This window comes from Saccopteryx leptura, chromosome 4 (genome assembly GCF_036850995.1).
Source record: "Saccopteryx leptura isolate mSacLep1 chromosome 4, mSacLep1_pri_phased_curated, whole genome shotgun sequence".
NCBI classification, from domain to species: Eukaryota; Metazoa; Chordata; class Mammalia; order Chiroptera; family Emballonuridae; genus Saccopteryx; species Saccopteryx leptura.
In genome coordinates this window covers 72,833,961-72,844,054 of record NC_089506.1, presented here as the reverse complement: position 1 = coordinate 72,844,054, position 10,094 = coordinate 72,833,961, and positions in this window count along the sequence as shown.

Below are 10,094 nucleotides of genomic sequence, written 5' to 3'. Positions count from 1 at the left end.
TCTAAAGAAATTAACATAACATCAAGAATAGCTTTCACCCAAAGATATGCAGAGTGCACTTGCAAGATAGCCCAGCAGCAACACAAGACATTCCATGGATTTCCCTACATTTTTAAATCTCATGAGAACATCTCATTGAGAAGCCTAGCAATTGCCTTTAGTCAAAAGACAATTCTCTTAGTAAAACATTCTTTTCTTGCTGACTTTGCTCTCATCCTAGGCCACACAATGGGCCATCCTACTATACCTTATCTAAGATACTATTGTCTAATCAAATATTACTTATTTATTATATTTAAACACTAGTTAAGTTTTGACTCTATTCTTCTCAGAATATACCACTATTTGCAGATCAAAGAAGAAAGGAATGTTTCTCTACTTATCACATGAAAAGGCTAGGGAAGAAAAATGTTAAGTGAAGGCCGAAGGGTGCTCTGTGCACAGCCACTGCCTCCTAACCATTCACAAGTCACAATCTCTTCTTTTTAACATGATTAAGAAGGAATTCTTCTACAAACTTAACCCTTTACGAGGGATATCATAGCCAGCCTCTTATGTCTATGAGCCCAGTTCAAGGGGCTTACAGGCTTTTCTGTGGAACTCACACCCTCTGTCTCATTTCCAAAGAAATCACTACGAATCTACAGGGAAAGCACGGTACTATTATCCCTGTGCCACAAATAATAGCACACACCCAGAAAAGGGGGGATATAAGGCCAGATTAATTCAAAAAGTCAAAGGGGGAAGTATCGTTGTACCTATTCTTTGCGGTGATTTTGTCACCCCACAGCCATTGGTCTTCACTGCAGTGACTTTGTCAATCAGCAGTTTTTGATCTTCTTCTGCTGTGACCTTGTCAGCCAGCAATTGTGGGTCTTCTTCTGCTGTGACCTTGTCAGCCAGCAGTTGTGGGTCTTCTCCTGCTGTGACCTTGTCAGCCAGCAGTTGTTGATCGGCTCCCGACAGTTAAATTTAATTGTCTTTTTTTTTTTTTTTTTGTATTTTTCTGAAGCTGAAACGGGGAGAGACAGTCAGACAGACTCCCGCATGCGCCCGACCGGGATCCACCCGGCACGCCCACCAGGGGAAATGCTCTGCCCACCAGGGGGCGATGCTCTGCCCCCCCCGGGGCGTCGCTCTGCCTCGACCAGAGCCACTCTAGTGCCTGGGGCAGAGGCCAAGGAGCCACCCCCAGCGCCCGGGCCATCCCTGCTCCAATGGAGCCTTGGCTGCGGGAGGGGAAGAGAGAGACAGAGAGGAAGGAGAGGGGGAGGGGTGGAGAAGCAAATGGGCGCTTCTCCCATGTGCCCTGACTGGGAATCAAACCCGGGTCCCCCGCACGCCAGGCCGACGCTCTACCGCTGAGCCAACCGGCCAGGGCCAAATTTAATTTTCTAAATAAAAATTATTTTAAAAAGAGTCATGTTTGATACTGTTAAGCCAGTAGCCACAGCCACTATCACAGCCGCGTGGCCCATGCAGGTTCGCATTAGATTCAGGCAGACGGTAATAAAACAATGGAGACCAGAACGATGGGCCATCATCTTTAATCCTACCTTGAGCCCAGCGGGCAAGTAAAAACACACACTGGGCTCCAAAACCCACTCACATTCAGTGCTCACAAAGCTACTGACTTATTAGAGTTTCCTAGAATCAAAGCTTTCTAGCTCACCAGACTTATTCACCTCTGTTCCCTATCTCCTTCCTTATCCCTGCACAAACTCTGCTCAAACTGGCTTCTACCTCAGCACTCCACCTTCCTGGCTGCTTCTCCTGGCCTCCTCCACGTGGCATTTCTCTGCTCTCCTCTCTAATACTAATCTCAGAAACCAAGAGCGAGCAAGCTCCCGGTCTGCCCACTCTATAGTGCAGAAATCAAAACCTTTAATCCAATATACAAACAAGTAAGTCTCTGATACAAAGTCACTTATCTGAGGCATAATATTTAGGTTTCTTCATGAGAGTGCACCACCCACATCAAAAAGGGTGGAAAAGGACTGGTCTCAAAACTAAGCCTTAGGCTATAGGGATCATGCCTGCTTACAGCCTGTCCCCCCACATCCAATGAAAAATATAAGTGAACAAACATATACATCATATTCACAAAACCATTTGACCAATGTTAGATTCAGGGAGTACTGATATGCTGGGGCTGCCAAGAGTGTAACTATTGAAGGAACAGGGAGTGCTGATAGGGCCCCTGTGAGGCTGAGAACAAAGAAGGTCAGAGACCCTTATCAGAAGTTTATATTTGAAATTCGCCACTAAGCTAAAACTGGCCCCTGTTGCTATGCTGCGTGTGACCTCCCTAGCCAATAGCTAAACTGCCACATCTGCTTCTGTTTAATGCTTGCTCACTTAGGATATATAAGGACCTGGCTCTAAGCGCCAGGCGCGGCTTCTGTTTGCAGCTCCTTGTGAGCATGGTGTCTCCAGACATTTTGGGAGTACGCCCCTGCGCAGGTTAAACTGGCCAATAAAGTAACATCTAAACTCCTGAAAGTCTCCGATGTTTGTTCTCGTACCCGGTGGATGCAACATTTTGGGGGCTCGCCCGGGATTCTCACTTGGCGGATTTTTGGGTCGGAGACCAGAAGGACAGCTCAAGCTGAGTAAGTATTCATGGAGGATCCTCATTTGGTTTGGCTTTTGGGCTCCGGAGCACAGAATCCTGAGGTAGTACGTGGGACACTGCCGTTTACCTACCCAGGGCTTTCAGAAGCGGGACGCCGCACTCTGAAATTTGGATATTTGGATTTGTTAACTTTGGAGTGACCGGTCACATTAGGAATCCATTTTGTGCTGCTCTGCGCTGCATTTTGTCTGAGCTCAAATGACTGAGTTTAGTGTGAGAGAGACAAGTGTGTTCCTTGTGTTAATAGTGTGTGTTGCCTGTATCCGCCCCTTTCCCATTATTCCTGAGTCATCTAGGATAAGACAACAGGAGTCTGTGCCGGGATCCCCGTTTGAGTGCCTGTTGAAGAATTTTTCTGATTTCCAGAAGAGAGCTCAGGGGTACGGAGGTCTGCAGCTGAGTCCAGGTTTCTTCTGGACCTTAAGCCAGCTGGAATGGCCTGCATTTAATGTAGGATGGCCCACAGAGGGCACTTCTGACCTTCCAACTTTATTTGCTGTCAGAGCCACGGTTCCCCACCCAGACCAATACCTGTATATGAATTTGTGGGTAGATACAGCCATTTTGCCTCCTCCTCAGGGAGGCACAGCCATCTTGCCTCCTCCTCTGGGAGGCACCACCAGCACCAGATTCTGGTCCACGGGCACCTCCTCACCTCATCTATGTGCCTTTTTCCACTAGTGATTTATACAATTGGAAACATCAGAATCCCCCATTTTCCGAGAAACCTCAGGGACTAATATCTCTCCTTGAGACCATTTTAGGACCCATCAGCCCACATAGGACGATTGTCATCAGATTTTACAAACCCTCTTCACTTCTGAAGAAAGGGACAGAATAATGAGAGAAGCGGCTAAGGCGGTATTTGGAGAAGAAAGGGAAACTCGGGAGGGAAGAAGGGAAATAGAAGATGCTCTCCTGTCTCAACCTCCTACCTGGGACCCTGATACCACTGGGGGAAGGGACTTGCTCCTCCAGTATCGCCGGGCTTTGTTGAGGGGGCTCAAGGCAGCAGCTAGAAAGCCAACCAACTTTAGCAAGGTAAGTGAAGTCATCCAGGGAAGAGAGGAATCCCCAGAAGCCTTTCTAGAGAGACTCATAGAGGCTTATAGAGTATATACCCTCTAGATCCTGAGGCAGAAGAGAACAGGAGACTAGTAAATATAGCCTTTGTGACTCAGGCTGCTTCAGATATTAGAAAAAGCTTCAGAAGATAGAGGGATTTAAAGGAGAAAATAGGAGTAATCTATTAGAAATAGCCCAGAAAGTATATATATTAACAAGGATGATCCAGAGGTTGGCAGAGAAAAAGAGGTAGCCAAGATCCTGATTGCTGCTCAGAAACCTCCCCCCAAAGGAAAAGGGGGACAGAGGAAGGGCCAAGGACAGTGAATAGACAAGGATCAATGCGCCTATTGCAAGGAGAAAGGACACTGGAAGAGAGAGTGCCCAAAGTTGAGGGCCAACAGCCAGAGGCCAAAACAAGCCCCAGAGGTCTTGCTCCAGAGCTCCATTCATGTTGGCTCCCAGGAGCCCATGGTCACCTTAACAGTCGAAGGAAAGCCAATAGACTTCCTAGTCGACATGGAAGCCACCTACTCAGTCCTAAAGAAACCACAGGGCCAGATGCAGAAGGCAACTACTAAGATAATAGGGGCAATGGGCAAAGTAGAAGCCTACCCATGGGCCACCGCAAGAATTACTGACTTAGGTTGAGGCACCATCACCCACTCTTTCCTAGTCATTCCAAACTGCCCTTACCCACTGCTTGGAAGGGACTTACTGCAGAAACTTCAGGCCACCATAACCTTTCGATGGGAGGAAAACCCTATAGGAAACAAAGAGGCAGAGGTCAGCATAGAAGAAACTGTCCCACTGTCTGAAGAACACTTACTTGCCACCATCCTAGAAGATAGGGAGACCAAGGAAGGGGTTCCAGATGCCCTGCGTGCCCAGGTACCTGAGGTTTAGGTGGAAACCAACCCCCCAGGTTTGGCTGCTCACCAACCACCTGTCCTGGTGAGGCGGTACTTAGCACTGCTAGACCAGTTAGGATCAGGCAGTACTCGGTCCCAGCCCGAGCTAGACAGGGAATCGCCCGGCACTTGCAACGCCTGCTGGACGCAGGCATCCTTCGAAGGTGCCAATCAGCCTGGAACACCCCGCTGCTTCCCATCCAGAAACCAGGGAGCCAGGACTATCGTCCGGTCCATGACTTGAGGGAGGTGAATGGGCAGGTAGAGACTATTTATCCCACGGTGCCCAACCCATATACCTTACTGAGCTCATTGCCCCCAACCCATACCTATTATTCTGTCCTGGATTTGAAGGATGCCTTCTTTTGTATTCCCCTAGCGCCTCAGAGCCAAGAGATCTTTGCCTTTGAAAGGAATGACCCAGATAATAGACTGCTGGGGCAGTTCACTTGGACCAGACTACCACAAGGGTTTAAGAATTCCCCCACCATTTTTAATGAAACCCTCAGCAAAGATCTGCAGGCTTTGCGCTCCACCCATCCGTCAATCGTACTGCTCCAGTATGTGGATGACATCCTCATAGCTGCCAAGGATGAAGGAGAGTGTGAAGAAGCCACCTCCGACCTGCTTCAAGATCTCGGGCGAATGGGGTATTGAGTCTCCGCCAAGAAGGCCCAGACTGTGACGCAAACTGTAAGTTATTTAGGGTATAACTTACAGGGAGGGCAAAGGACATTGTCCAGCTAGCGAATCCAGACGGTCTTGCAGATCCCCGAGCCTACTAACAAGAGGCAGGTATGAGAATTCCTGGGTGCAGTAGGATACTTCCGACTGTGGATATTAGGCTTTGCAGAACTAGCTAAACCCCTGCATGAACTAACCAGGGGTAAGGAAGAGCAGTTCACATGGACAGATAAGAAGAAGCAAGCGTTCCAAGCGCTGAAAGAGGCCCTGGCGGCTGCCCCAGCTTTGGCCCTGCCAGATCTGGCCAAACCCTTTCAGCTATTTATAGCAGAAAAGGGAGGGGTAGCTTTAGGGGTACTGAGCCAGGAACTTGGGCCGTAGAAGAGGCCTGTCACTTATCTGTCCAAGAAACTTGATCCTGTAGCCTCGGGATGGCCAACATGTCTGTGTGCACTTGCTACCACCTCCATACTAGTCAAGGAGGCTAGTAAATTAACTTTAGGGCAGGACATCAAAGTCATTGAGGAACACTACGTAGAGCAAGTGCTGCAAGCACCTCCTGACAGGTGGCTATCTAATGCGCGGCTAACGCAGTATCAGGCTCAGCTGCTGAACCCTCCATCTGTTCAGTTCCTCAAAATTGCTGCCCTGAACCCAGTGACTCCACTTTGGTCCACATTTGCAAACAAATCCTTGACACAGTGACTGGCTCCCACCCGGACTTAAGGGATGAAGCATATGGGAAAGCAGACCTGACCTTCTTTACTGATAGGAGCGGTTTTATTAAGGATGGACAGCGACATGCCGGGGTAGCAGTGACCATGGAAAATAAGGTCTTGTGGCAGAAAGCACTGCCCGCAGGAACATCTGCACAAAGGGCAGAGCTAATAAGACTAACCCAAGCCTTACAGATAGCAAAGGGAAAAGTTGCCAACAGCTACACTGACAGCCGGTATGCATTCGCCACTGCCCATGTCCACGGAGCCATATACAAGGAGAGAGGCTTACTGACAGCAGGGGGGAAAGACATTAATAATCGCAATGAAATTCTTGCCTTCCTAAACGTCATTTGGCTACCTACCAAAGTTGCCATCATCCACTGCAAAGGACACCAGAGAGGGGACTCGCCTATTGTAAAAGGGTAACAACCTAGCAGACTCAGCTGCAAGAGAGGCAGCCACTAGGCCACAAGAAAGCCTTCTGCCATTGCTGCCTAAGCCAACGCTACCTCTGGATCCTAGATATTCCCCAGAAGAAGAGCAGGAAGAGATGCAATTGAAAGGGAAGAAAAATTTGCAGGGATAGATAGAGCTTCCTGACTCCTGGCTCTATTTACCCCAGGGAATAGTAAGAGAAATAGTAGGAGATATTCATACTAGTACCCATCTAGGACAAAACAAGCTAGAACATCTTATCAGGGAGTATTATGTAGGGCCCAACATCAGGGATATTGTCCACTCCATTGTCTCGAGGTGCAGCATCTGTGCCAGAGTAAATGCACAGAATAAGAAGCTACCCCCCTTTGTGAGGTATCAGGGAAAGCTCCGGGAGAACTGTAGGAAATAGATTTCACAGAGATGACCCCTAGGAAGTCAGGTTATAAGTATCTATTAGTATTAGTAGACACCTTCTCAGGATAGGTAGAAGCATTCCTCACGCGAGGAGAGGCTGCTTCCACAGTCTGTAAGTCTTATTAAGGGAAATCATACCTAGAAATGGCATTCCCCTAGCCCTAGGATCAAACAATGGACCTGCATTCATATCCAGGATATATCAAGAATTAGCCACTAAGTTAGGTATTAATTAGAAATTGCATTGCATTTATAGGCCCCAAAGTTCAGGACAAGTAGAAAGAATGAACAGGACTCTGAAGGAAACTATAATTAAGCTGAGAGGGGAGACCGGCAAAAACTAGGTTGAGCTCCTCCCTTTTGCCCTTTTTAGAACCAGATATATCCCCTATCTCAATAAATGGACCCCTTATGAAATCTTATTTGGGCAACCTGTGCCCCCTGTACCTCGATTGACCAGAGGGGAACTAGAGATTTCTAATCATAATTTCCTCAAGTCCTTGCAGGCCCTGCAACACATCAGAAGTGAGGTGCAGGCCCTCCAGAGATCAGCCCAATCGAATGGAGACATTCTGATTCAGCCAGGAGCCCTCTCGCTGATGATTTGCCTAGCTCATACACCTTAGGTAATAGATGTGACCCCAATGTAAAAAAAATAGGGCTTTATAGTATACTCCACAGTATGCTTGCCCTAAACCCCCTTTCGGACGGCGTCGCATATGTGGGTCTCAGATTATTTTTGTAAAAAGTAGGGTTGTGAGACCCTAGTCAGTGAATTTCAATAGAGTCCACCTAAACCAGGTAATATTCCTCGAGAAGCAAATAGACTCCCTAGCCGAGGTAGCCCTTCAGAATAGGAGAGGGCTAGACCTCCTCCTCCTTGAGCAAGGAGGACTGTGTGCTGCTTTAAGAGAAGAATGTTGTTTTTACGCTAACCACTCTGGAGTAATTAGAGAGAATATCAAGATACTTGCAAACAGATTAAAGAATAGGAACCTAGAAGAAGACAGCCCTAGCTGGTGTGCCTCTATGTTCAAGACTTCTCCTTGATTAACTACCCTCATATCCGCAATTGCTGGAACCCTCCTATTATTATTATTGGCTCTTACCTTTGGACCAATAATCCTTAATTAGCTCCTTCATTCGTAAAAGCGAGGATAGATATAGTAAAGTTAAAAGTTCTGTCCCAACCTTACACCAGTCTCCCCACTGATGAAGAATCAAGGGTTTGATTTATGCCCAAAAGAGATGGGGGAATGTTAGATTCAGGGAGTCCTGATATGCTGGGGCTGCCAAGAGTGTAACTATTGAAGGAACAGGGAGTGCTGATAGGGCCCCTGTGAGGCTGAGAACAAAGAAGGTCAGAGACCCTTATCAGAAGTTTATATTTGAAATTCGCCACTAAGCTAAAACCGGCCCCTGTTGCTATGCCGGCCTCTGTTGCTATGCTGCGTGCGACCTCCCTAGCCAATAGCTAAACTGCCACATCTGCTTCTCTGTAATGCTTGCTCACTTAGGATATATAAGGACCTGGCTCTAAGCGCCAGGTGCGGCTTCCGTTTGCAGCTCCTTGTGAGCACAGTGTCTCCGGACATCTTGGGAGTTCACCCCTGCGCAGGTTAAACTGGCCAATAAAGTAACATCTAAACTCCTGAAAGTCTCTGACATTTCTTCTCGTACCCGGTGGATGCAACAACCAACAGATATCCTTTGCAAACTATCTCTACTTAATTAGCATCTACACATGGTATGGTTTCAGGCAACTACTTAGAAAGCAGGAAGCTGAAAAACAATCTCTGCCAATCAAACTTATTCATATGGACCACAAATAATTAATCTTGAAAGAGTTCCCATGAACTAAGGTCTCAATAAAAGAAAAGGCAAAATATGTTTTTAAAATAAACAAAAAATACAGAAATGAAGCAGCAATGAAGGTTTCTCTAGAGTCCTACAAAGGATTACTACTAGATTTACAAAAATAATTTTTGTATGTATCAAATAATGCAAAAAATGTGGCTTTTCTGAATCTAAAATAAATGAATAACTGAAATATAAAAATATATTTCTTATTCAAATATATCATAGGGTTCCTTATTCTGAAGCGCAGGTGCTTACTCATACCAGGATTTACTCCTTTGGAGGATCTGAAGGGATAATCCTAGTTTATCACTGTCTTTTCAGGTTTTGAGGTAGAAGCAAAAAGAGGAAGTCAAAAAAATTCAATTCTTATTCTCCTCTTTCTCCAATTCCTATTTCTTCCTCCATTTCTTCTTCTTTACTTTACTCCAACAGGAAAAAGAAATAGGGTAAATTGGGTTGGTGAGATGAGCAATAGAAAGAGAAAAAAGAGAGTGCAGAGTAGCTATAGAAGGTATTCAGAAACTATGCTCACCTTTTCACAAGAATGAAGTCAAACTAAATAAAAGCCCAAAACACTGGAACATTATTCATCCCTGTTCCATGCTACCTAGATGTTTTCATATATGGAAAGTTAAAGCCAACAGAGTAAATACTGAAACAACGTCAAAGAGGGCTTGACATAGTTTCTTGCAAGCACTTCTGTTGTTCTGTCTTCATGCTATCTAATATGGTCCTTTACTCTACCTTGCTGCTATTGAAACAAAATGTTTATGAAAAATAAGTAAATAGGCATCTCCAAAACAAGACAAAGTGCAAAACTATCTGTAACATTAAACTGAATAAGAGGATCAATGAAGGAAGCATTGTGTGAGGGTCTATTCCTGCACATTAAGTAAACAACGATTATGGTGAGTGGAGCTTTCTCAGGCACTCCCTGATACCATGCTTCTTATCATAACTGAAGTGAAAGTCTATGTTTCTGTTTTTAAGTGGTATCTGATAATAAACCTGCACTACAAGCTCCCCCAGTTTTTATTGGAATTTCATATATGCATGCAATGACAACAATATTATCAATACAAACATACACACACACACACACCACTGTTAGGATTTTCATGCAATGTATCATAATACTAAAAGAATTTCTACTGACCACAAGGTCAATTTAAACTGACTGACATGTTCAAAGAGTAAATTATCCCTTATATGCTGCCAGAAACATAAATCACTATTCATGTAAAAGTAATAGAGACATCCCACATCTTTTATCCACTCAAAAACATGCTAATCAAAACACTGGTCAGCTATGCTACTACTATTAGTTCTGTTTTAGAGATTCCAGCTTCTTTGGATAGCCTCATCTGT